The sequence below is a fragment of the Pseudophryne corroboree genome (assembly GCF_028390025.1).
Source record: "Pseudophryne corroboree isolate aPseCor3 chromosome 3 unlocalized genomic scaffold, aPseCor3.hap2 SUPER_3_unloc_24, whole genome shotgun sequence".
Classification (NCBI taxonomy): Eukaryota; Metazoa; Chordata; class Amphibia; order Anura; family Myobatrachidae; genus Pseudophryne; species Pseudophryne corroboree.
In genome coordinates, this window is record NW_026967513.1 from 1,133,708 (window position 1) to 1,160,833 (window position 27,126).

At 47.5% G+C, this 27,126-nt stretch overlaps 1 protein-coding gene and 1 pseudogene across 1 annotated transcript in view; one reads left to right on the forward strand and one right to left on the reverse strand.

Annotated features, from left to right (window-relative positions):
* LOC134983786 (zinc finger protein 850-like) overlaps positions 1–27,126 on the reverse strand; it is a 197,181-nt pseudogene that overhangs the window by 14,826 nt on the left and 155,229 nt on the right.
* Positions 24,743–27,126, forward strand: part of LOC134983787 (zinc finger protein 585A-like) — a 197,291-nt gene continuing 194,907 nt past the window's right edge. The window contains exon 1 of the mRNA XM_063949422.1: positions 24,743–24,843. The gene's annotated coding sequence lies outside the window, so the exon portion shown is untranslated. The remainder of the gene's footprint in view (positions 24,844–27,126) is intronic.

The window sequence follows — 27,126 nt, forward strand, 5'->3', positions numbered from 1 at the left end:
CTGACCAGGTAGCCGCTCGGCAAGAACAAAAGAATTGAGACAGCGCTATTCACTTTGTATAAAATATTTTTAGTTTACTTTTCCATATGAATAATAAAGACTATAACATGCAATTATACAATACAAGCATTAAACTATAGTGCCGGCCGGTACTAATAATATAATAACAATATATTTAAAAACTATACCATATCAACACTGAATGTTTCCACTCTAAATCAACCTTTCCAACCACCTGTGTTACCACACTCTTGGTCCCTTTAATGGGAGTTCTCAATCCCGGAGTCAATATCACACAGTGGTTAGAAAACTAATCTATTTGGATAAAACACGATCTCAACCAAACACAGTATATAAATCATGAAAATAAAAATTATAATCTATAAATGGCATCCATTTATCATAACAAATTAATTTATTAAAGCACTGAACGTATAATGAATGATGCAGCTGATAATTAATAATCAGCTACTATTGAACAGAGTCCATATATTCCAATCCAGATATTTGCCATAGGTTAGTATAATTAATACTGCAGATGGAACTCCTTTAATTATCGTCCATATATGTCAATTAATTCTGTTTGTTAGTATTTATAGGATGATTAATAATTCAGCTGTTAATTAAGCAGTTAATTAGTGTAGAATTGAAGATTAGTTGATTTTAATTAATGTTTCAGCTGTGGTTAGGACCACAGATTAACTGATTATATTCCAAGAGTCCCAGTTTCCACCCAGCGTACCGTGCACAATATATTCAGTATTTTACCTCTCCTTAGATTGTTGTAGGCATGGCAGCCGCTCCAACACAATATGATAGTGTTCAGAAGATGTGCAACACTTTTCCAAACAGAGGTTCTCTCTCCTGGGTACAGCTTCGAACAAGTGCTTCAATCAGCCACCGCAACTGCTGTATGGTATGATGTCTGTCCCGGCAAATACCTCTATTATCCGCTCTCCTCAGCACAGCATATAATGGTCAATTGCTTCAACAAGCCACAATGCTGTGACGTAGTGAGGTGCAGGGTATCCTAGATCAGCCGCAGCAGCCGCTGTGTGATATAGTATTTGTCCCGGCAATTACCTCCACTCTCCGCTCTCCTTTACACAGCGTGCGCTGGTGAGAGTGCTTTAGCAAGCCACGAGACAGTGGCGCAATGAGGTATAGAGTATCCACAGTGATCTCCCGAGTCTCCAAACGCATTTCTCCACCTACCCTCCGGCTTCGGCGGCTTCCTCAGTGTAAAGTTGTAAAGTCAAGACACCCCCAGCAGCCGCCCAGGAAGAACCCACTGAACAAGTAGAGTGGGCCTGTACAGATCTTGGAACCGGCAATCCTGCCATGGAATAAGCATGCTGGATAATAAGCCTGATCCAGCGAGCAATTGTCTGCTTATACACCCAATCTTATTGGGATCATAAAGCACAAATAGCGCATCCGATTTCCTGTGATGAGCTAACCGCTTTACATACACTTTCAAGGCCCTCACAACATCCAAGGCCCTTGAAGTAGCCGAGGTGTCAGTAGCCACTGACAATAGGTTGGTTGATATGAAAAGCCGACACAACCTTAGGAAGAAATTGCTGACGCGTTCTGAGTTTAGCTATATCCTCATGGAATATTAAGTAGGGGCTCTTATGAGACAACGCCCCCAATTCCGACACACGTCTTGCTGACATAAAGGCCAACACCGCCTGTAAAGGCTCAAACCAATCTGATTGCAGGAACTGCAACACCACGTTGAGATCCCAAGGTGCTGTAGGAGGCACAAAGAGCAGTTGGATGTGCAGAACCCCTTTTAAGAACGTCTGAACGTCAGGGAGGGCAGCCAATTGTTTCTGGAAGAAAATGGACAAGGCCGAAATCTGGACTTTTATAGAGCCCAGGTGAAGTCCCACATCCACACCTGCTTCCAGAAAGAGAAGTAAACATCTCAGTTGAAACTCCACCGCAGGAAACTGCTTGGATTCACACCAAGACACATTTTTTCCAAATATGATGGTAATGCTTAGACATTACTCTCTTCCTGGGTTGGATCAGGGTTGGAATTAACTTGTCCGGGATCCTTTTTCTGGGCTAGAATCTGACGCTCAACTTCCATGCAGTCAAACGTAGCTGTGGTAAGTCTTGGTAGATGAACGGCCCCTGTTGCAGAAGGTCCTCGCAAAGAGGCCACGGATCCTCTAGGAGCAACTCAAGTAGATCCGCGTACCAAGCCCTTCTTGGCCAGTCTGGAGCAATGAGGATTGCCTGAATCCTTGTCTTTTTGATTATTTTGAGAATTTTTGGGAAGAGCAGAAGTGGAGGGAACACATACACTATCTGGTAAACCCACGGAGTCACCAGCGCATCCACCGACACTGCTTGTGGGTCTCTCGACCTGGAACAATACCACCTGAGCTTCTTGCTGAGATGAGAGGCCATCATGTCAATCTGAGGAATTCCCCACCGACTTGTCACGTCACTGAATACCTCCGGGTGGAGGCCCCACTGTCCTTGGTGGAGGTCACTTCTGCTGAGGAAGTCTGCTTCCCAGTTGTCTACTCCCAGAATGAAGATTGCCGACAACGCCACAGTGTGTTTTTCTGCCCAGAGGAGAATTCTAGTTACCTCTAACATTGCAGCTCTGCTCTTTGTTCCACCCTGCCGGTTTATGTACGACACCGCCGTCAAATTGTCCGACTGTACCTGAATGGCTTGATCTTGAAGAAGATGTGCCGCTTATTGAAGGGCATTGTATATGGCCCTAAGTTCCAGAATGTTCATTGGAAGAATGGCTCCTTGATTTGACCATTTTCCCTGGAAGTTTTCCCTCTAGGTGACTGCTCCTCAACCTCTGAGGCTTGCATATGTGGTTAGTAGAATACAATTTTGAATCCCGAACCAGCGGCCTTCAATCAGGTGAGAAGTCTGTAGCCACCAGAGGAGTGAAATTCTGGCTTTCGGCGAGAGGCGTATCTTCTGCTGCATGTGAAGATGTGATCCGGACCACTTGTCCAAGAGATCCAGCTGGAAGGGCCTTGCGTGAAACCTTCCGTACTGCAGTGCCTCGTAGGAGGCTACCATCTTCCACAGTATGCAAATGCACTGATGTACCGATATCCAAGTTGGCATCAGGACATCCCGGACCATTGACTGGATCACCAATGCCTTTTCCAATGGAAGGAACACCATCTGTACTTCTGTATCGAGTATCATTCCCAAGAAGGGAAGCCTATTTGTTGGTTCCAAGTGTGAAGTTGGAAGGTTCAGAATCCACATGTGATCCTGGAGTGGTTAAATTGAGAGGGCAATGCTTAGTAACAACCTCTTCATGGGGGATGCCTTTATCAGTAGATCGTCCAGGTATGAAATTATGTTCACTCCCTGTTTGCAGAGGAGAAGCATCATCATCTCTACCATGACCTTGGTGAACACCCTCAGTGCTGTGGAGAGGCCAAATGGCAGGGCCTGGAACTGGTAGTGACAGTCCTGTATTGCAAACCTTAGCCTGATGAGGTGGCCAGATCGGAATATGAAGGTATGCATCCTTGATATCCAGAGACACCAGGAATTCCCCTTCCTCCAGACCTGAGATCACCGCTTTTAGAGACTCCATCTTGAATTTGAATATCCATAAGTATGGGTTCAGGATTTTAGGTTCAAGATGGGCCTTCCAAACAATCCAGCTTCGGTACTACGGACAGGTTGGAAAAATAACCCTTGTTCTGTAGCTGAGGTGGAACTGGGACAATGACCTATGTCTGAACCAACTTTTGAATTGCCTGTTGCAAGATTGTACTTGCTTCCTGAGAAGCTGGTAAGCCTGATTTGAAGAATCTGTTAGGTGGGAGTTCTTGAAACTCCAGTCTGTATCCATGGGCAATAAGATCTTTGACCCAGGGATTTAAGCATTATGTTGCCCAGATATGACTGAAATCCTTTAAACGTGCTCCCACCTGCCTGTTCTTCAGGCAGTGTGGTGCACCGTCATGCTGAAGACTTTCAGGAAGCAGAACCTGAGCTCTGTTCTTGAGAACCTGTAGTTGCAGGTTTTCTGGATTTTCCTCGACCACATCTAAAGGCAGTGCAGGAACCTTTGGATCTGTTTTTAAATTTTGCTGCCCGAAAGGACTGTAACGTAGGCGCCTTGAATATCCAGGTATCCAGTTCACCTCCGAACAAGGCTTCACCTGTGAAGGGCAGGCTCTCCACGCTTCTCCTGGAATCCGCATCCACAGTCTATTTGCATAGCCATAAGCCTCTGCGTGCGGACACTGACACATGCGTTGAGCAGGCCAATTTCCTTCATGGCCTTCACCATAAAGTTTGCAGAGTGCTGAATGTGATGCAAGAGTAATTCAATTTCACTCCTATGCAGAGAATCTAAATCATCAATTAGGTTACCTGACCATTTTGCCACCCCAGCAGCTGTGTACAGAGATTTGAGTGTGGTCTCAATTCCGCGGTCAGCCGTATCCTTTAAGGAGGCTGCGCCTGGGACAGGTAAAATAATTTTACGTGACAATCTAGACACAGAGGCGTCCACTATCGGTGGATTTTCCCATTTCTTCCTATCATCCTGAGGGAAAGGAAATGAGCTGAGCAATCTTTTAGGGATTTTAAACTTTTTCTCTGGATTTACCCAAGTTTCTGCAAAAAGAGAACGTAACTCTTTTGACGCAGGGAAAGTAACCGAGGATCTTTTTTACATTAAAATAAGATTCTTCCTCTTCTACTGTTACTTTTTCTGAAATCTTTAATACATCCCTAATGGCCTCTGTCAGAGCCTGCACCCCTTGAGCAAGAGCTGCACCCCCCCCCCTCCCCCAGATCCACCTCACTGACCCCTGTATCTCAGGCATCGTCATCAGTGTCAGCCTGCATGATCAGGGCCAGTGTACGCTTCTGTGGATAAATGGGAGAGGTTAGAGGCGCTGGTGTGGGAGCTGAATCTTTATTCATCAGGTCCTCCACAGACTCTCTCAAATACTGCGTCTCCTTCTCAGTATGGGAGAGTTTATTAGAAATATTAGTAATCATCCCCCTTATGGAGTCCAACCAAGGCGGTTCAGACCCAGTAGCCTGAGAATGTGTACTGTCCTGAGTACACTGTAGTGATCCCCCTGGGGAGGAAAAACATTCTGCTGTACAGAAAACACACTCCTTGGGGATTGTAATGTGAGGTACACACACACACACACACACACACACACACACACACACACACGAGAATATGCAGTAAGCACAATTCCACACAGAGCCCTTTAGAGAGTCACAGAGGAATGAGGAAACCAGCCACACAGCGCCCCTTCAGCTAACAAATAACTTACCCAGGCGCAGACTAAATACCCTTAATAGGGTATTAGTAAGGATATAACTGCTGCCCCCCCCCCCCCTCTATAACCTCCTGGTACCTCTGAGGTAGTCTGGAGTTGATGTGGAGGGGCAGCGCTTCCCTGCCAGCGTTTTCTGTGTAAGCTGCAGAGAGAAAATGGCGCTGGTGAGCTGCTGGATCCGCTCATAGTGAAGGCCCCGCCCCCTTACTGGCCCACGGTCTTCCCGCATTTAATACTGGCCAGGGGTGACTAGTTACTGATTTAATGCCAGGGCCGCAGGGACCTATATAAAAGTGTCCCCCGGCTGTGGCATTATCTCTCTAACTAGTGGAGCCCGGTGCTGGTGTTAAAAATACGAGGGACCCCTACGCTTTGTGTCCCCCGTATTTTTGGCACCAGGACCAGGCGCAGAGCCCAATGCTGGTTGTTCAAATATGGGGGAACCCCTGTCAATTTCCCCCCCAGATTTTTACAACCAGGACCACCTCAAAGAGCCCGAGGCTGGTTATGCTTAGGAGGGGGGACCCCACGTATTTTTATTTTTTTATTTTTAACCCTTTCACACCCCTCCCCACTGATAAACATGCACGGATCTCACGAATCCGTGCATGCCTATCAGAACACGGTAAAAAAAGGCAGGTCTATTTTAAAACTGCTTTTTTTACGATTTGTATTTTTTCACGGCAGTGTTTGGCTATTGCCGGCAGTGTTTGTGAATTACAATTTTTAGTAAATTACTGAGTTGTATCAAATAACAGGCATATTTGACCGATGGTGTATTCATTCATAATTTTTTTCTTTGACTTCCAAAAAATGAGAAAGTCCGCCTCCCAGTTTAGGACCCTGGAATGAACACTGCCGATAAGGCTGGCAGATGACGTTCCGCACACTGAAGAATCCGTGATACTTCCCTCAATGCCATGCGGCTTCGAGTGCCTCCTTGATGATTGATGTATGCCACCGTGGTGGCGTTGTCCGACTGTACTTGAACAGGTCTGTTCTGTATTAAATGCTGGGGCCAAGTTCAATGAGTTGAACACCGCCCGCAATTCCAGAATGTTTATCGGGAGGAGAGACTCCTCCTTGGTCCACTGACCCTGAAGGGAGTGTTGCTCCAACACCGCACCCCAACCTCTCAGACTGGCATCCGTCGTCAGTAGGACCCAGTTGGAGATCCAGAAAGGACGACCCCTGCTCAATCGTTGGTCCTGAAGCCACCAGCTTAGTGACAGACGGACCTCCGGAGACAAGGAGATCATTTGAGACCTGATTCGGTGAGGCAGGTCGTCCCACTTGGCAAGAATCAGCTTCTGCAGAGGGCGGGAATGGAATTGAGCATACTCCACCATGTTGAAAGCAGACATAATGAGACCAAGCACTTGCATTGCCGAATGTATCGACACTTGCGGACGAGATAGGAAGCATCGAATCCTGTCCTGAAGCTTCAGGACTTTCTCCTGAGACAAGAACAACTGCTGGTTCTGAGTGTCCAACAATGACAACAGGTGCACCATGCTCCAAGCAGGGACCAGGGAAGATTTCTTCCAGTTGATGAGCCACCCGTGGGCTTGCAGAAACTGGATAGTCAGATCCAGATGGCGTAGGAGAGTTTCTGGGGAATTTGCCAGGATCAACAATTCGTCCAGGTATGGTAGGATCCTGACCCCTCAACGGCGGAGCACAGCCGTCATGACCACCATGACCTTGGTGAAGGCTCACGGAGCCATGGTCAAACCAAAGGGTAACGCCCAAAATTGGTAATGGAGGTTGCCAACCGCAAACCTCAGGTATTGCTGATGCGACATTTTAATGGAAATATGCAGGTAAGCATCCTGTATGTCCAGGGAGACCATATAATCCCCAGGTTTCAATGCCAGAACAATAGAGCGAAGAGTTTCCATACGAAACTTGGAGACCTTCACAAATTTGTTCAAGGACTTGAGGTTGAGAATGGGCCGGGATGACCCATTCAGTTTTGGGACTAGGAACAGCGGTGAATAGTACCCCTTGCCTCTCTGAGCCAGAGGCACCTGTACTACCACTTCTGTGTCCAGGAGGGTCTGTACCACCGAATGAAGAGTTTTTGCCTTCACCTGATCCGAAGGGATGTCTGTCAGGCAAAATCTATGAGGGGGGTGATTTTTGAAGGATACAGCAGTAACCTTGAGTGACGAATTCCCAAACCCAGGCATCGGAAGTGGTCTTCAACCATTCCTGGGTATACCCTAGAAGTCGGCCCCCCACCCTGGGATCCCCCATGCGGCAGGCTTGTCAGTTTTGGAAGCAGGCTGACGGGTAGCCCAGGCCTGTTTGGGCTTATTTGGTTTGGAAGTGCGAACCTGTTTCGAGTACGCCTGACCCTTTGCTTTCCCTGAAGGACGAAATGAGCGAAAGGGAGTACTCTTAGCCTTCAGCACCGAAGCGGCAGTACTAGGTAGACACGTTGTTTTAGCAGAAGCTAAGTCAGCCACTATCTTGTTGAGGTCTTCTCCGAAAAGAATGTCTCCCTTAAACGGGAGTACCTCCAGGGTTTTCTTAGAATCCAGATCCACGGACCAGGACCGCAACCATAGAATCCGGCGAGCCAGTATGGACGTAGTAGAAACCTTGGCTGCCAGAATACCTGTATCCGAAGCCGCCTCCTTAATGTAATGACACGCTGTGACAATATACGACAAGCATTGTCTAGCATGATCAGAAGCGTTGGACGGCAACTCCGCCTCCAGCTCCTGAGCCCACGCTTCCACAGCTTCTGCAGCCCATGTCGCTGCAATGGTGGGCCTATGTGCAGCACCGGTTAGAGTGTAAATTGCCTTTAAACAACCCTCCACGCGCTTATCCGTCGGCTCTCTCAGGGACGTGACAATAGTTACGGGCAGAGCTGAGGATACCACCAGCTGCGCCACCTGCGAATCCACTGGCGGGTGTGAATCCCAATTTTTACTTAGCTCCGCAGCGAGGGGGTAGTGAGCCGGCATCTTCTTGTGAGGCGTGAATTTCTTTAAAAAGCTTTTTCCTAGAGCTGTAGCCCCCCCTGTTGTATGCCCGCTTACTGCATGGCACCAACTACAAAACTGAGCTCCTGTGCACAAAGGTGGGGTTATAGAGGAGGTGGCGCTATGCATTCTGGGAAGAAGGTCAAAGATTTGAGCCTGTTGGTGCCTCGGATCAAGAGCCTACTCTACACCCCAATGTCATTCCCTGTGGAGCCCAGTGTACCCCGCAGCAGAAATACATATTCCACATTAGTGTGTACTGACAGAGAAGGGTGTAGTATAAGAGATTGCTGTAGGGACTGAGCAATGAGAATATGTGACTTCTGTAATAAGTGTTTATTACTCACCTGTGCTGATATCTGTAGGGATCTCCTCCTCCTTACACTGCTGATCACCCCTCACACACGTCTCTTCTTCTCCCTCTATATCTTCTACCTTTATATCAGTCACATACGTCTCTTCTTCTCCCTCTATATCTTCTGCCTTTATATCAGTCACATACATCTCTTCTTCTCCCTCTATATCTTCTACCTTTATATCAGTCACATACGTCTCTTCTTCTCCCTCTATATCTTCTGCCTTTATATCAGTCACATACATCTCTTCTTCTCCCTCTATATCTTCTGCCTTTATATCAGTCACATACGTCTCTTCTTCTCCCTTTATATCTTCTGCCTTCATATCAGTCACATACGTCTCTTCTTCTCCCTCTATATCTTCTGCCTTTATATCAGTCACATACGTCTCTTCTTCTCCCTCTGTATCTTCTGCCTTTATATCAGTCACATACGTCTCTTCTTCTCCCTCTATATCTTCTGCCTTTATATCAGTCACATACATCTCTTCTTCTCCCTCTATATCTTCTGCCTTTATATCAGTCACATACGTCTCTTCTTCTCCCTCTATATCTTCTGCCATTATATCAGTCATATACGTCTCTTCTTCTCCCTCTATATCTTCTGCCTTTATATCAGTCACATACGTCTCTTCTTCTCCCTCTGTATCTTCTGCCTTTATATCAGTCACATACGTCTCTTCTTCTCCCTCTATATCTTCTGCCTTTATATCAGTCACATACGTCTCTTCTTCTCCCTCTATATCTTCTGCCATTATATCAGTCATATACGTCTCTTCTTCTCCCTCTGTATCTTCTGTTTTAATATCAGACAGACGTTCTACCTAAAAAAAACAAAAAAAAAAACTATAATGACATTTGCATACAGTCAAATGAAACTGAGGTGAAACAGTATAATATCAGTGTATAAGACACACAGCTCCTCTACAGATCATATAGTGACAGTCACTTTGGTATATTGGGGAGACCCTAAATCCCACCTACCTGATCCTCCTGTGGGATCCTGTGATTCTCCTCTGTACAATCCTGGGAATACAGAGGACGGGGACATCTCTCTGGGGTATCTCTGTTACTGGGCCCATCTGTAGGAGACACACAGTGACTGAGTACAGTGTATATATGTGATTATCAGATGATGTGTGTATATAGGGGGCCCCCATACCTGCTCTCCCCTGTACAATACATGACAGTCTCCTCTTACCCAGTGATGTGAGGGGCCGGTGATTCTCCATCATCACGTCCTTGTACAGACCCCTGTGTTCCTCTATATACATCCCCTCCTGCATGGAGACATAGACAGTGACATCCTTACACCTTACAGGAACCTGACACACACAGTGATACAGTCATCACCCAGACACATCCCCTGGTGTTACTGTATAATGCCCCATTCCCAGCAGTCACCTCTCCAGTCATCACCCAGACACACCCCCTGGTGTTACTGTATAATGCCCCATTCCCAGAAGACACCTCTCCAGTCATCACCCAGACACATCCCCTGGTGTTACTGTATAATGTCCCCTTCCCAACATTCACCTCTCCAGTCATCACCCAGACACATCCCCCAGTGTTACTGTATAATGTCCCATTCCCAGCAGTCACTCTCCAGTCATCACCAGACACATCCCCTGGTGTTACTGTATAATGCCCCATTTCCCAGCAGTCACCTCTCCAGTCATCATCCAGAGACGTACCATGGTGTTACTGTATAATGTCCAATTCCCAGCAGTCACCTCTCCAGTCATCACCCAGAGACGTACCATGGTGTTACTGTATAATGTCCAATTCCCAGCAGTCACCTCTCCAGTCATCACCCAGACACATCCCCTGGTGTTACTGTATAATGTCCCCTTCCCAACATTCACCTCTCCAGTCATCACCCAGACACATCCCCCAGTGTTACTGTATAATGTCCCATTCCCAGCAGTCACTCTCCAGTCATCACCAGACACATCCCCTGGTGTTACTGTATAATGCCCCATTTCCCAGCAGTCACCTCTCCAGTCATCATCCAGAGACGTACCATGGTGTTACTGTATAATGTCCAATTCCCAGCAGTCACCTCTCCAGTCATCACCCAGAGACGTACCATGGTGTTACTGTATAATGTCCAATTCCCAGCAGTCACCTCTCCAGTCATCACCCAGACACATCCCCCGGCGTTACTGTATAACACCCCATTCAGAAGCAGTCAGCTCTCCAGTCATAACCCAGACACGTCCCCCGGTGTTACTGTACAATGTCCCATTCCCAACAGTCACCTCTCCAGTCATCACCCAGACACGTCCCCTGGTGTTACTGTATAATGTCCCATTCCCAGCAGTCACCTCTCCAGTCAGCAGCTGAATGATCTTGTTGGTGAGTTCCAGTATCTTCTGGTCATTGTGTCTCTTATGTATCAGTGTGTTAGTGAGTGAGGTGGAGGCACCGTGATGGGGCTCTAGGTCCTGCTTAGTCCACCTGCAACACAAGGATGGTTGCTGGGGGTCTCATGCTCACCAGATGTCTTCTTCACTATGGTGTAGTCCTGCTAAATGGGGGAGACATCAATATCACTGTAAATACTCCCAGATCTCCTCACCTCCCCAGTCATGTCCCTGTATTATTATTATAGATAATAGGATTTTAATACCTACCGGTAATTCCTTTTCTCTTAGTCCGTAGAGGATGCTGGGGACGCTTCAAGAACCATGGGGTATAGACGGGATCCGCAGGAGACATGGGCACTTTAAGACTTTGAATGGGTGTGAACTGGCTCCTCCCTCTATGCCCCTCCTCCAGACTCCAGTTTAAGTAACTGTGCCCAGGAAGACGGCCATTACGAGGAAAGAATTTATTGTTAAACCACGGTGAGCATCTTACCAGCTCACACCTCCAGTATGGCGCAGAACGTTCCATTCAATAGAACACCAGCCTCCGTTGTCCTAATGTGAGCCGTTCTGGCGACATAAATTTTCAAAGCTCTGACCACATCGAGAGACTTCTATTCCGTCAAGTGCAATAGTAACCAAAAATAATGGAAAGTGTAACTTATCCTGCGCTTGATCTTTGTTCCAGAATGGCAACACTCAGATTCCCATAATTCAGTGTATGTTTTTTGAGGACATGCAAAGGAAAAAATTATGGAGATGTATAGTGAAGCACAATTTAATAAAAATTCATAAACAATACATAAAAATATAAATATAAAAATTCATGAGTTGGTATAATAATTTATAGCAGCATATTAAATTGCACAGCCTTCAATGAGGAAAAGCAGATGGGTAATTACCAGTCTTTCAGAACTGTAAAAAAAAAAAAAAGGACTACTAACACACCTTGAAAAAGACCCCGGTTTTGGGGTAGAAACGCGTCGGTGAGCACAGCAAAACGGGACTGCACACTGGGGATTCTGCCATCCTGTTCCAGCTAAGCGTGGAGGTAGAGGATTTCCGGGATCCTCTTTAAATATATAACCCGCAAGCTGGATATGAACTGTTTTACAGTTCTGAAAGACTGGTAATTACCCATCTGCTTTTCCTCATTGAAGGCTGTGCAATTTAATATGCTGCTATAAATTATTATACCAACTCATGAATTTTTATATTTATATTTTTATGTATTGTTTATGAATTTTTATTAAATTGTGCTTCACTATACATCTCCATAATTTTTTCCTTTGCATGTCCTCAAAAAACATACACTGAATTATGGGAATCTGAGTGTTGCCATTCTGGAACAAAGATCAAGCGCAGGATAAGTTACACTTTCCATTATTTTTGGTTACTATTGCACTTTTGGTGGAAGGTGAGGGATCCTTCAAGGAGAGTGTACCCCATCCAGCTGCTTTTTTGCGCACGAGCACTTTCCTTATTACCTACTGTTTTGCATTCTATTCCGTCAAGACTTCAGTAGCCACTGGCACAACAATAGGTTGGTTCATGTGAAACAATGAAACCACTTTTGGCAGAAAATTGCTGATGAGTTCTCAACTCCGCTCTATCCGTATGGAAGATTAAATAGGGGCACTTGTGGGACAAAGCCACTGATTCAGACACCCGCCTTGCGGATGCCAAGGCCAACAGCCTGACCACTTTCCAAGTGACGAATTACAACTCTACCTTACGTAAAGGTTCAAAACAATGAGACTTCCGGAACTACAACACCACGTTAAGACCCCATGGAGCTCCAGGGGGGCACAAAGGGAGGTTGGATGTGAAACTCCTTTTACGAAAGTTCAAACTTTTGTAAATGAGGCCAATTGTTTTGGGAATAAAACCGATAAGACTGAACCTTAATCAAGCCCAACTTAAGACCTGCATCCACACCACCTTGTGAAAAAAGGAGAAAACGATTCCACTGGAATCTTCCGTAGAAGCCTTCTTGGATTCGCACCAAGACACTTTCTCCAAATATGGTGATAATGTTTTTACGTTACTCCTCTACTGGTCTGACGAAAGTAGGGATGACTTCACTGGAAATATCCTCTCGGCTAGGATCCGGCGTTTACCTGAAGATCCGGATACCAGGTCCTCTTAGGCCAGTCTGGAACAATGAGGATCACTTGAACCTTTGTTCTTCTTATGATCTTTAGCATTTTTTGGGGAAAAATGGAAGCAGAGGGGACGCATAGACCGACTGAAACACCCACTGAGTCATCAGGGCGTCCACTGCTATTGCTTGAGGGTCCCTTGACCTGTAACAATATCTCTGAAACTTCTTATTGAGGCGAGACGTCATCTTGTCAATTTTAGGAATCCCTCAACGACTTGTCACTTCTGTGAAAACCTCAGGATGAAGACACCACTCTCCTGGATGAAGAATGTGTCTGCCAAGGAAGCCTGCTTCCCAGTTGTCCACTCCTGGAACGAACATCGCTGACAGAGCGCACATATGATTTCGTCGCCCAGCGGAAAATCTTTCTGGCTTCTGCCATTGCTCCTTCGGTTTTTGTATGTAGAAAACCGTTATAAATGGCCCTTACCTCTAGACCGTTAATCTGGTGGCAAGTATCCTAACTTGACCCTCTTCCTTGGAAGTTTTCCTCCTGTGTGACAGCTCCTCCGCCTCGAAGGCATGCATCCGTGGTCCATAGGATCCAGTCCTGGAACCCGAACCTGCGCTTATGAGAACTGCGCCGCTGCCACAGGAGTGAAATTCTGGTCTTGAAAAAACAGGATAATCCCAGGTGGGAACCGGACCACTTGTCCAACTGGGCCCGCTAAAAACACTCTGGCATTTAACCTTCTCACTGAATGGCCTTGTAGGCCGGAACCATCTTTTTCATCAACGGAATGTAATGATGGATTGACCCTGTTGCAGATCTGACCCGACTCTGGATCCTCAGAGCTTTTTCAACTGGAAGAAAAACTCTCAACAGTTCTGTATCTAACAGTATTTCCAACGCCGACAACCGCGTCGTTGGGATCAACAGTGATTCTGGCAAGTTCAGGAGCCAACCACTTTGGAGAATGCAACGTTTTGCACCACTTGGTTTCTTGACCTCGCCGTAATCAGGAGAGCGTCCCAGTACAGAATAATAATTACTCTTTTACTATTGAAGGAAAACCATCATACCGCCATCTCTCCAGTGAATTGGTAATGACAATCCTGAATAGCAAACCCATGTAAGCCTAATGCGGAAGAAACCGTAATTAGACCCCCTTTCTCCTTTTCCAGGTTGGAGATCCCTGCCCTGAGAGATTCCAGCTTGTAGTTCAACTTCTTAAGTAGAAATTTTTGGGATTTTAGATATAGGATTGTTCTGACCGAGCCGTCCGGACTCGGGAGCACGAAAAAGCTTGAATAACAGCTTTTTTGTTTTTGTGACCGGGACAGCAGGACAATGACCTGATCCTGACACAACTCTTGTACGGCGTCGCATACTACCTCCCCGTCCACAGGAGAATCGGTAAGGTCTATTTGAAATATCGGTAAGGGGAAACGTCTGGAAACTGCAGTATGTCCCCCTTGGGACTCTATTCTTAAATTCACTGGTCCATGTCTGTTCCAGGACTGACTGAAGAGTATTATACGTGGTCCCACCAGTGTGGGCTCCCACAAGATAGACCCAGCGTCATGCGGTGGATGTGGCAGAAACAGGAGGATTTCTGCTTCAGCAAACTTGAAAAGACTGCTGACCTCTGACCTTTTCACCTTCCTCTACCTGCAAGGAAAGGGAAATCCGTATCTATTCAGTCGAAATGACTGCATCCTACAATAATGCACACATAATGCAAGTATAATCAACGTACACGCTGACACATAATTAGAGTATCACATATCTTCCTGCATACGATCCTTTGTGACAGGGCCCCGTGCAGAACAGGGGGTGACTCTCACTTTATTCTATCCACGGCGGGAAAAGAATAAACACTCGGAATCCTCTTGAGGATTTGAAAATATCTGGTCACGGCCACTCAGCACATGAGAAGGAATAACTTTACCTCAGCATTCATTATAAATTTTATATATATATATATATATATATATATATTTATATATATATACATACATATATATACCTTTAAATACAGCTATACACACAAATATATATATATATATATATATATATATAAATATAACTCATATATAAATATCCCTTTTGACAGGAACAGCAGGGTTCCTAGTGACGTTAATACGTTCTTAATGTGTATGAAACATGTACTGAATGCCGATTTTGTGGATCTATCAGGAAACATTATGGTCGACATAAGAAACAGTATTCGTGTCGATCTTCGGGAGTAGTAACTGGGCAAAGTATCGGACTTCTGGCTCTGCAAGGGGGGTGACGGCGGGCTCTGGGAACGAGCATCTAGGCGTATTTAGCGATCAGACCCTCTGGAGCTAATGGTGTCCTGTAGCCAAAAAAGCAGAGCCTTGAAACTCACAAAAGTAGGTCTGCTTCTCTCCCCTAAGTCCCACGATGCAGGGAGACTGTTGCCAGCAGTGCCCCTGAAAATAATAAACCTAACAAAAAGTATTTTCAGAGAAACTCAGTAGAGCTCCCCTGTGTGTGACCAGTCTCACTGGGCACAGAATCTAAACTGGAGTCTGGAGGAGGGGCATAGAGGGAGGAGCCAGTTCACACCCATTCAAAGTCTTAAAGTGCCCATGTCTCCTGCGCATCCCGTCTATACCCCATGGTTCTTGAAGTGTCCCCAGCATCCTCTAGGACGTATGAGAAATTAGTAATGTCATGGTGACATTCCAAGATCCCCTCACCTCCCCAGTCATGTCCCTGTATTATTACTGTAGTTATACGTGATGTAAATGCGACGCTCCCAGATTCCCTCACCTCCCCAGTCATGTCCCTGTATTATTACTATATATGTGATGTCACTGTGCCATTCCCAGATGCCCTCACCTTCCCAGTCATGTCCCTGTATTATTACTATAGCCATAACTGATGTCACTGTCACATTCCCAGATCCCCTCACCTCCCCAGTCATGTCCTGTATTATTACTATAGATATAAATGATATCACTGTGACGCTCCCAGATCCCCTCACCTCCCCAGTCATGTTCCTGTATTATTACTATAGATATAAGTGATGTCACTGTGACTCTCCCAGACCTCCTTATCTCCCCAGTCATGTCCTTGTATTATTACTATAGATATAAGTGATGTCACTGTGATGCTCCCAGATCCCCTCACCTCCCCAGTCATGTCCCTGTATTATTACTATAGATATAAGTGATGTCACTGTGATGCTCCCAGATCCCCCTCACTTCCCCCACTCATGTCCCTCTATTACTACTAATATAAGTGAAATCACTGTGACATCACCACCACTCCCAATGTATAATAATAATAATAATAATACCAGGACACCACAAGCTGCTGTCCCTGTATAATAATAACCATACACAAAAACCTGCTCCCCCCGTATTATACTAATAACAACAGGACACCCCATTCTGCTCTCCCTTTATAGTAATAATAAAATGACACCACAGGCTGCTCCCTCTGCAAAATAATAATAATAATAATAATAATAAGACACAGCAGGCTGCTCCCTTCTGTATAATAATAATAATAACAACAACAACAACAGGACACCACAGCCTGCTACCCCTGTATAATAATAATAATAATAATAATAATAATGACAGGACACCATAGGCTGCTGACCCTGTATAATAAGTGAACACCACTAGCTACTCCTTCTTTATAATATTAATAATAGGACACAACAGGCTGCTCCTTCTGTATAATAATAATAATATCAAGTCACCACAGGCTGCTCCTCCTGTATTATAATAATAATAATAATAATAATAATAATGACAACAGAACACCACAGCATGCTTCCCCTGTATAATAATAATGACAGGACACCACAGGCTGCTGCCCCTGTATAATAATAATAAGTGGACACCACTAGCTACTCCTTCTTTATAATATTAATAATAGGACAACAAAGGCTGCTCCTCCTGTATAATAATAATAAGAAGAAGAATTTACTTACCGATAATTCTATTTCTCATAGTCCGTAGTGGATGCTGGGGACTCCGTAAGGACCATGGGGAATAGCGGCTCCGCAGGAGACTGGGCACAAAAGTAAAAGCTTTAGGACTACCTGGTGTGCACTGGCTCCTCCCCCTATGACCCTCCTCCAAGCCTCAGTTAGGATACTGTGCCCGGACGAGCGTACACAATACGGAAGGATTTTGAATCCCGGGTAAGACTCATACCAGCCACACCAATCACACCGTACAACCTGTGATCTGAACCCAGTTAACAGCATGATAACAGAGGAGCCTCTGAAAAGATGGCTCATAACAATAATAACCCGATTTTTGTAACAATAACTATATACAGGTATTGCAGACAATCCGCACTTGGGATGGGCGCCCAGCATCCACTACGGACTATGAGAAATAGAATTATCGGTAAGTAAATTCTTATTTTCTCTAACGTCCTAAGTGGATGCTGGGGACTCCGTAAGGACCATGGGGATTATACCAAAGCTCCCAAACGGGCGGGAGAGTGCGGATGACTCTGCAGCACCGAATGAGAGAACTCCAGGTCCTCCTCAGCCAGGGTATCAAATTTGTAGAATTTAGCAAACGTGTTTGCCCCTGACCAAGTAGCTGCTCGGCAAAGTTGTAAAGCCGAGACCCCTCGGGCAGCCGCCCAAGATGAGCCCACCTTCCTTGTGGAATGGGCATTTACAGATTTTGGCTGTGGCAGGCCTGCCACAGAATGTGCAAGCTGAATTGTACTACAAATCCAGCGAGCAATAGTCTGCTTAGAAGCAGGAGCACCCAGCTTGTTGGGTGCATACAGGATAAACAGCGAGTCAGATTTTCTGACTCCAGCCATCCTGGAAACATATATTTTCAGGGCCCTGACAACGTCTAGCAACTTGGAGTCCTCCAAGTCCCTAGTAGCCGCAGGCACCACCATAGGTTGGTTCAGGTGAAACGCTGAAACCACCTTAGGGAGAAACTGAGGACGAGTCCTCAATTCCGCCCTGTCCGAATGGAAAATCAGATAAGGGCTTTTACAGGATAAAGCCGCCAATTCTGACGCGCGCCTGGCACAGGCCAGGGCCAACAGCATGACCACTTTCCATGTGAGATATTTTAACTCCACAGATTTAAGTGGTTCAAACCAATGTGACTTTTGGAACCCAAAAAACTACATTGAGATCCCAAGGTGCCACTGGAGGCACAAAAGGAGGCTGTATATGCAGTACCCCTTTTACAAACGTCTGAACTTCAGGGACTGAAGCTAGTTCTTTTTGGAAGAAAATTGACAGGGCCGAAATTTGAACCTTAATGGACCCCAATTTCAGGCCCATAGACACTCCTGTTTGCAGGAAATGTAGTAATCGACCCATTTGAATTTCCTCCGTCGGGCCTTACTGGCCTCGCACCACGCAACATATTTTCGCCAAATGCGGTGATAATGTTTTTCGGTTACATCCTTCCTGGCTTTGATCAGGATAGGGATGACTTCATCCGGAATGCCTTTTTCCTTCAGGATCCGGCGTTCAACCGCCATGCCGTCAAACGCAGTCGCGGTAAGTCTTGGAACAGACAGGGTCCTTGCTGGAGCAGGTCCCTTCTTAGAGGTAGAGGCCACGGATCCTCCGTGAGCATCTCTTGAAGTTCCGGTTACCAAGTCCTTCTTGGCCAATCCGGAGCCACTAATACAGTGCTTACTCCTCTCCATCTTATAATTCTCAGTACCTTGGGCATGAGATGGCAGAGGAGGGAACACATACACTGACTGGTACACCCATGGTGTTACCAGAGCGTCTACAGCTATTGCCTGAGGGTCCCTTGACCTGGCGCAATACCTGTCGAGTTTTTCCCAACAGTTTATAATCATGTGGAAGACTTCTGGGTGAAGTCCCCACTCTCCCGGGTGGAGGTCGTATCTGCTGAGGAAGTCTGCTTCCCAGTTGTCCACTCCCGGAATGAATACTGCTGACAGTGCTATCACATGATTTTCCGCCCAGCGAAGAATCCTTGCAGCTTCTGCCATTGCCCTCCTGCTTCTTGTGCCACCCTGTCTGTTTACGTGGGTGACTGCCGTGATGTTGTCCGACTGGATCAACCCCGGCTGACCTTGAAGCAGGGGTCTTGCTAAGCTTAGAGCATTGTAAATGGCCCTTAGCTTCAGGATATTTATGTGAAGTGATGTCTCCAGGCTTGACCATAAGCCCTGGAAATTCCTTCCCTGTGTGACTGCCCCCCCAGCCTCGCAGGCTGGCATCCGTGGTCACCAGGTCCCAGTCCTGAATGCCGAATCTGCGGCCCTCTAGAAGATGAGCACACTGCAACCACCACAGGAGAGACACCCTTGTCCTTGGTGACAGGGTTATCCGCTAATGCATCTGAAGATGCGACCCGGACCATTTGTCCAGCAGGTCCCACTGGAAAGTTCTTGCGTGGAATCTGCCGAATGGGATTGCTTCGTAGGAAGCCACCATTTTTCCCAGAACCCTTTCATTGATGTACTGAGACTTGGCTCGGTTATAGGAGGTTCCCGACTAGCTCGGATAACTCCCTGACTTTCTCCTCCGGGAGAAACACCTTTTTCTGGACTGTGTCCAGGATCATCCCCTAGGAACAGAAGACGAGTCGTCGGAATCAGCTGCGATTTTGGAATATTGAGAATCCAATCGTGCTGCCGCAACACTACCTGAGATAGTGCTACACCGACCTCCAACTGTTCCCTGGATCTTACCCTTATCAGGGAATCGTCCAAGTAAGGGATAACTAAAATTCCCTTCCTTCGAAGGAGTATCATCATTTCGGCCATTACCTTGGTAAAGACCCGGGGTGCCGTGGACCATCCATACGGCAGCGTCTGAACTGATAGTGACAGTTCTGTACCACAAACCTGAGGTACCCTTGGTGAGAAAGGTAAATTGGGACATGAAGGTAAGCATCCTTGATGTCCCGAGACATCATGTAGTCCCCTTCTTCCAGGTTCGCAATCACTGCTCTGAGTGACTGAATCTTGAATTTGAACCTCCTTATGTAAGTGTTCAAAATTTTAGATTTAGAATCGGTCTCACCGAGCCGTCCGGCTTCGGTACCACCACAGTGTGGAATAATACCCCGTTCCCTGTTGCAGAAGGGGTACCTTGATTATCACCTGCTGGGAATACAGCTTGTGAATGGCTTCCAAAACTGCCTCCCTGTCAGAGGGAGACATCGGTAAAGCCGACTTTAGGAAACGGCGAGGGGGAGACGTCTCGAATTCCAATTTGTACCCTTGAGATATCCCTTGAAGGATCCAGGGGTCTACTTGCGAGTGAGCCCACTGCGCGCTGAAATTCATTGAGACGGGCCCCCACCGTGCCTGATTCTGCTTGTACAGCCCCAGCGTCATACTGAGGGCTTGGCAGAGGCGGGAGAGGGCTTCTGTTCCTGGGAACTGGCTGATTTCTGCAGCCTTTTTTCCTCTCCCTCTGTCACGGGGCAGAAAAGAGGAACCTTTTGCCCGCTTGCCCACGAAAAGACTGCGCCTGATAATACGGCGTCTTCTTATGTTGAGAGGCGACCTGGGGTACAAACGTGGCCACCAGGTCTGAAAGACCGACCCCAAATAACTCCTCCCTTTAATAAGGCAATACTTCCAAATGCCGTTTGGAATCCGCATCACCTGACCACTGTCGTGTCCATAACCCTCTACTGGCAGAAATGGACAACGCACTTAGACTTGATGCCAGTCGGCCAATATTCCGCTGTGCATCACGCATATATAGAAATGCATCTTTTAAATGTTCTATAGGCAATAATATACTGTCCCTATCTAGGGTATCAATATTTTCAGTCAGGGAATCCGACCACACCAACCCAGCACTGCACATCCAGGCTGAGGCGATTGCTGGTCGCAGTATAACACCAGTATGTGTGTAAATACATTTTAGGATACCCTCCTGCTTTCTATCAGCAGGATCCTTAAGGGCGGCCATCTCAGGAGAGGGTAGAGCCCTTGTTCTTACAAGCGTGTGAGCGCTTTATCCACCCTAGGGGATGTTTCCCAACACACCCTAACCTCTGGCGGGAAAGGATATAATGCCAATAACATTTTAGAAATTATCAGTTGTTATCGGGGGAAACCCACGCATCATCACACACCTCATTTAATTTCTCAGATTCAGGAAAACTACAGGTAGTTTTTCCTCACCGAAAATAATACCCCTTTTTGGTGGTACTCGTATTATCAGAAATGTGTAAAACATTTTTCATTGCCTCAATCATGTAACGTGTGGCCCTACTGGAAGTCACATTTGTCTCTTCACCGTCGACACTAGAGTCAGTATCCGTGTCGGCGTCTATATCTGCCATCTGAGGTAACGGGCGCTTTAGAGCCCCTGACGGCCTATGAGACGTCTGGACAGGCACAAGCTGAGTAGCCGGCTGTCTCATGTCAACCACTGTCTTTATACAGAGCTGACACTGTCACGTAATTCCTTCCAACAGTTCATCCACTCAGGTGTCGACCCCCTAGGGGGTGACATCACTATTACAGGCAATCTGCTCCGTCTCCACATCATTTTTCTCCTCATACATGTCGACACAAACGTACCGACACACAGCACACACACAGGGAATGCTCTGATAGAGGACAGGACCCCACTAGCCCTTTGGGGAGACAGAGGGAGAGTTTGCCAGCACACACCAGAGCGCTATATATATACAGGGATAACCTTATATAAGTGTTTTTCCCCTTATAGCTGCTGTATCTTTAATATTGCGCATAATTAGTGCCCCCCTCTCTTTTTTAACCCTTTCTGTAGTGTAGTGACTGCAGGGGAGAGCCAGGGAGCTTCCCTCCAACGGAGCTGTGAGGGAAAATGGCGCCAGTGTGCTGAGGAGATAGGCTCCGCCCCCTTCTCGGCTGCCTTATCTCCCGTTTTCTGTGAATTGTGGCAGGGGTTAAATGCATCCATATAGCCCAGGAGCTATATGTGATATATTTTTAGCCATCTAAGGTGTTTTTATTGCGTCTCAGGGCGCCCCCCCCCAGCGCCCTGCACCCTCAGTGACCGGAGTGTGAAGTGTGCTGAGAGCAATGGCGCACAGCTGCGGTGCTGTGCGCTACCTTATTGAAGACAGGACGTCTTCTGCCGCCGATTTTCCGGACCTCTTCAGTCTTCTGGCTCTGTAAGGGGGCCGGCGGCGCGGCTCCGGGACCCATCCAGGCTGGACCTGTGATCGTCCCTCTGGAGCTAATGTCCAGTAGCCTAAGAAGCCCAATCCACTCTGCACGCAGGTGAGTTCGCTTCTTCTCCCCTTAGTCCCTCGATGCAGTGAGCCTGTTGCCAGCAGGTCTCACTGAAAATAAAAAACCTAAAACTAAACTTTTCACTAAGCAGCTCAGGAGAGCCACCTAGTGTGCACCCTTCTCGTTCGGGCACAAAAATCTAACTGGGGCTTGGAGGAGGGTCATAGGGGGAGGAGCCAGTGCACACCAGGTAGTCCTAAAGCTTTTACTTTTGTGCCCAGTCTCCTGCGGAGCCGCTATTCCCCATGGTCCTTACGGAGTCCCCAGCATCCACTTAGGACGTTAGAGAAAATAATAATAACAACAGGACACCACAGGCTGCTCCCCTGTAAAATTATAACAACAACAACAATGCACACCACAGGCTACTCCCCCTGCATAATAGTAATAATAATAACAACAACAACAACAACAACAACAGGACACCACTGGCTGCTCCCCCTGTATTATAATAACAGGACACCACAGGCTGCTCCTCCTGTATAATAATAATAACAGGACACCACAGGCTGATCCTCCTGTATAATAATAATAACAACAACAACAGGACACCACAGGCTGCTCCCCCTGTAGAGTAGGATGCCACAGGCTGCTCCTCCTGTATACTATGACAACACAAGATGTTACCCCTGTAAATTATGACTACACAGGCCACTCCCCCTGTATACTATGACAACACAGGCCACCCCCCTGTATACTATGACAGCACAGGATGCTACCCCTGTATATTATGACAACACAGGCCACTCCCCCTGTATACTATGACAACACAGGCCACTCCCCCTGTATACTATGACAACACAGGCCACTCCCCCTGTATACTATGACAACACAGGCCACCCCCCTGTATACTATGACAGCACAGGATGCTACCCCTGTATATTATGACAACACAGGCCACTCCCCCTGTATACTATGACAACACAGGCCACTCCCCCTGTATACTATGACAACACAGGCCACTCCCCCTGTATACTATGACAGCACAGGATGCTACCCCTGTATATTAGACAACACAGGCCGCTCCCCTTGTACAGCACAATGCCACAGGACACAACACCTGTAATGTCCCGTGTATACAATTATGGTAACGGCGGGGTCTGCGCCACCTGTATTACGGTAACGGAAGGATCCGCGCCACCTGTATTACGGTAACGGTGGGGTCCGCGCCACAAGTATGGCAGTAACGGCGGGGTCCGCGCCACCTGCATTGTGGTAACGGCGGGGTCCGCGCCACCTGTATTACGGTAACGGCGGAGTCCGTGCCCCCTGTATTATGGTAAGGGCGGGGTCCGCGCCACCTGTATTACAGTAACGGCGGGGTCCGCACCACAGTATTACAGTAACGGCGGGGTCCGTGCCCCCTGTATTACAGTAACGGCGGGGTCTGCGTCACCTGTATTACAGTAAAGGCGGGGTCTGTATTACGGTAACTGCGCCCTGTATTACGGTAACTGCGGGGTCCGCACCACTTTTATTACGGTAACTGCGGGGTCTGCACCACCTGTATTACGGTAACGGCGGGGTCTGCACCACCTGTATTACAGTAAAGGCGGGGTCTGCGTCACCTGTATTACAGTAAAGGCGGGGTCTGCGTCACCTGTATTACAGTAAAGGCGGGGTCTGCGTCACCTGTATTACGGTAACGGCGGGGTCTGCACCACCTGTATTACAGTAAAGGCGGGGTCTGCGTCACCTGTATTACAGTAAAGGCGGGGTCTGCGTCACCTGTATTACGGTAACGGCGGGGTCTGCGCCACCTGTATTACGGGAACGGCGGGGTCTGCGCCTCCTGTATTACGGTAACGGCGGGATCTGCGCCCCCTGTATTACGGTAACACCGGGATCTGCGCCACCTGTATTACGGTAACGGCGGGGTCTGCACCACCTGTATTACAGTAATATGACACTAGAGTGTCAGCCACCTGTACAGGGATAATGCAGCAACAGAGGCTGCTCCAGCTGCACTATAACAAGGCACCAGAGGCTGCTCCCCCTGTAGTACAGAACCTGACACCAGAGCTGCTCAGCCTATAAAATAATAATAATAATATCATTACCTGCTGCCAGACACAGCAATGGCTGCTCTCTGCTCCTGCTGCCTTGTGGGAATGATAGAAGGAAGGCGGAGCTCAGACCAGGGGAAAATGGCCGCCGCTCCTGACGTCACTACACGACCAGGGAACCTATTGCTGCAGCAGGACTGGTCTACAAGAAAATGGCCGCCGGCATCGTGCACTAAGGACATGTGTGTTTGCATACATTACATAGGCCGGGTCTGTGGGCGGGGTGTAGTAGGGGAGGTCCCAGTAGCAGCCTTTGCCAATCATGCCCTACTTCCTGACTGTGCGTTTCACCTTACTTCCGGACTGTGCGGTCCACATGCAGGAAGTGAGTTTTCATCGACTGCTGCAGCCTCCCAGTGTCCGTGGAGATCAGGTAATGGCGTCTTACTATACAGGGGGAGCAGCATGTGCTGTCCTGATATTATTATTATACAGGGGGAGCAGCCTGTGGTGGCCTGTTATTATTACACAGGAGGAGCAGCCTGTGGTGTCCAGTTATTTTTATACAGGGGAGCAGCCTGTGGTATCCAGTTATTATTATTTCTCTGACGTCCTAGTGGATGCTGGGGACTCCATAAGGACCATGGGGAATAGACGGGCTCCGCAGGAGACTGGGCACTCTAAAAGAAAGATTAGGTACTATCCGGTGTGCACTGGCTCCTCCCTCTATGCCCCTCCTCCAGACCTCAGTTAGAATATGTGCCCGGCCAGAGCTGGATGCACTTAGTGGGCTCTCCTGAGCCTGCTAGTAAAGAAAGTATTTGTTAGGTTTTTTATTTTCAGTGAGATCTGCTGGCAACAGACTCACTGCTATGTGGGACCGAGGGGAGAGAAGCAAACGTACCTGCTTGCAGCTAGCTTGTGCTTCTTAGGCTACTGGACACCATTAGCTCCAGAGGGTTCAAACACAGGCAAAGGTCCTCGGTCGTCCGGAGACGCGCCGCCGTCCCCCTCGCAGAGCCAGAAGATCAGAAGTTGTTGATGAAATCGGCGGCTGAAGACTACTGTCTTCATTAAGGTAGCGCACAGCACCGCAGCTGTGCGCCATTGCTCCCACTGCACCACACACACTCCGGTCACTGTAGGGTGCAGGGCGCTGGGAGGGGGGGGGGGGGCGCCCTGGGCAGCAATAAGAATACCTTTGGCATAAAAAAGACACATAATACAGTCTGTGACTGTATATGTGTAAAACCCCCGCCATTTTTTAGTCAGAAACAGCGGGACAGAAGCCCGCCGCTGAGGGGGCGGGGCCTTCTTCCTCAGCACACCAGCGCCATTTCTCTTCACAGCTCCGCTGGAAGGATGCTCCCCAGGCTCTCACCTGCAGTCTCCTGGCACTAAGAGGGTAAAAAGAGAGGGGGGGCACATAAATTTAGGCAAAAGGTGTATTGATACAGCAGCTATTGGGAAAAATTCACTTCTGGTAGTGTGTATCCCTGTGTATATAGCGCTGTGGTGTGTGCTGGCATACTCTTTCTCTGTCTCCCCATAGACCTTGTGGCGTCCTGTCCTCAGTCAGAGCATTCCCTGTGTGTGTGCTGTGTGTCGGTACGGCTGTGTCGACATGTTTGATGAGGAGGGTTACGTGGAGGCGGAGCAAGTGCAGATAAATGTGGTGTCGCCCCCGTCGGTGCCGACACCTGATTGGATGGATATGTGGAAGGTCTTAAATGACAATGTAAACTCATTACATAAGAGATTTGATGATGTTGCTGCCGGGGGACAGCCGGGCTCTCAACCCGGGCCTGCCCAGGCGCCTCAGAGGCCGTCAGCGTCTCAAAAACGCCCACTATCTTAGTTGGTTGACACAGATCTCGACACGGAGTCCGACTCCAGCGTCGACGAGGATGACTAAGGCCATCCGATACATGATTATTGCAATGAAAAATTTATTACACATCTCAGAGGCTGACCCTGTCCCTGACAAGAGGGTAAATATGTTTGGGGAGAAAAAGCAGCCAGTGACTTTTCCCCCGTCACAAGAATAACATGAGTTATGTGAAGAAGCGTGTTCTTTCCCTGATAAGAAAGTGGTGATTCCCAAGAGAATACTAATGGCGTACCCTTTCCCGCCAACGGATAGGTTACGCTGGGAATCCTCCCCTAGGGTTGACAAGGCCCTACGCGCTTATCTAAAAGAGTGGCCCTGCCGTCTCAGGATACGGCCGCCCTAAAGGAACCTGCGGATAGGAAGCAGGAAGGTATCTTGAAGTCTGTGTATACACACTCTGGTACTCTACTGAGACCGGCTATTGCTTCAGCTTGGATGTGCAGTGCTGTTGCAGCATGGACAGATACTCTGTCAGAGGGGTTGGATACCCTGGACAGGGATACCGTATTGCTTACACTTAGCCATATTAAAGACGTCGTCTTATATATGCGGGATGCCCAGAGGGATATTTGCCTGCTGGGCTCTCGAATAAATGCAATGTCCATTTCTGCCAGGAGGGTCTTATGGACTCGGCAATGGACAGGGGATGCCGACTCTAAAAAACACATGGAGGTTTTGCCTTATAAAGGTGAGGAATTGTTTGGGGACGGTCTCTCGGACCTCGTATCCACAGCGACAGCTGGAAAGTCGACTTTCTTGCCACAGGTTTCCTCACAGCCTAAGAAAGCACCGTATTACCAAATGCAGTCCTTTCGTTCTTAAAAA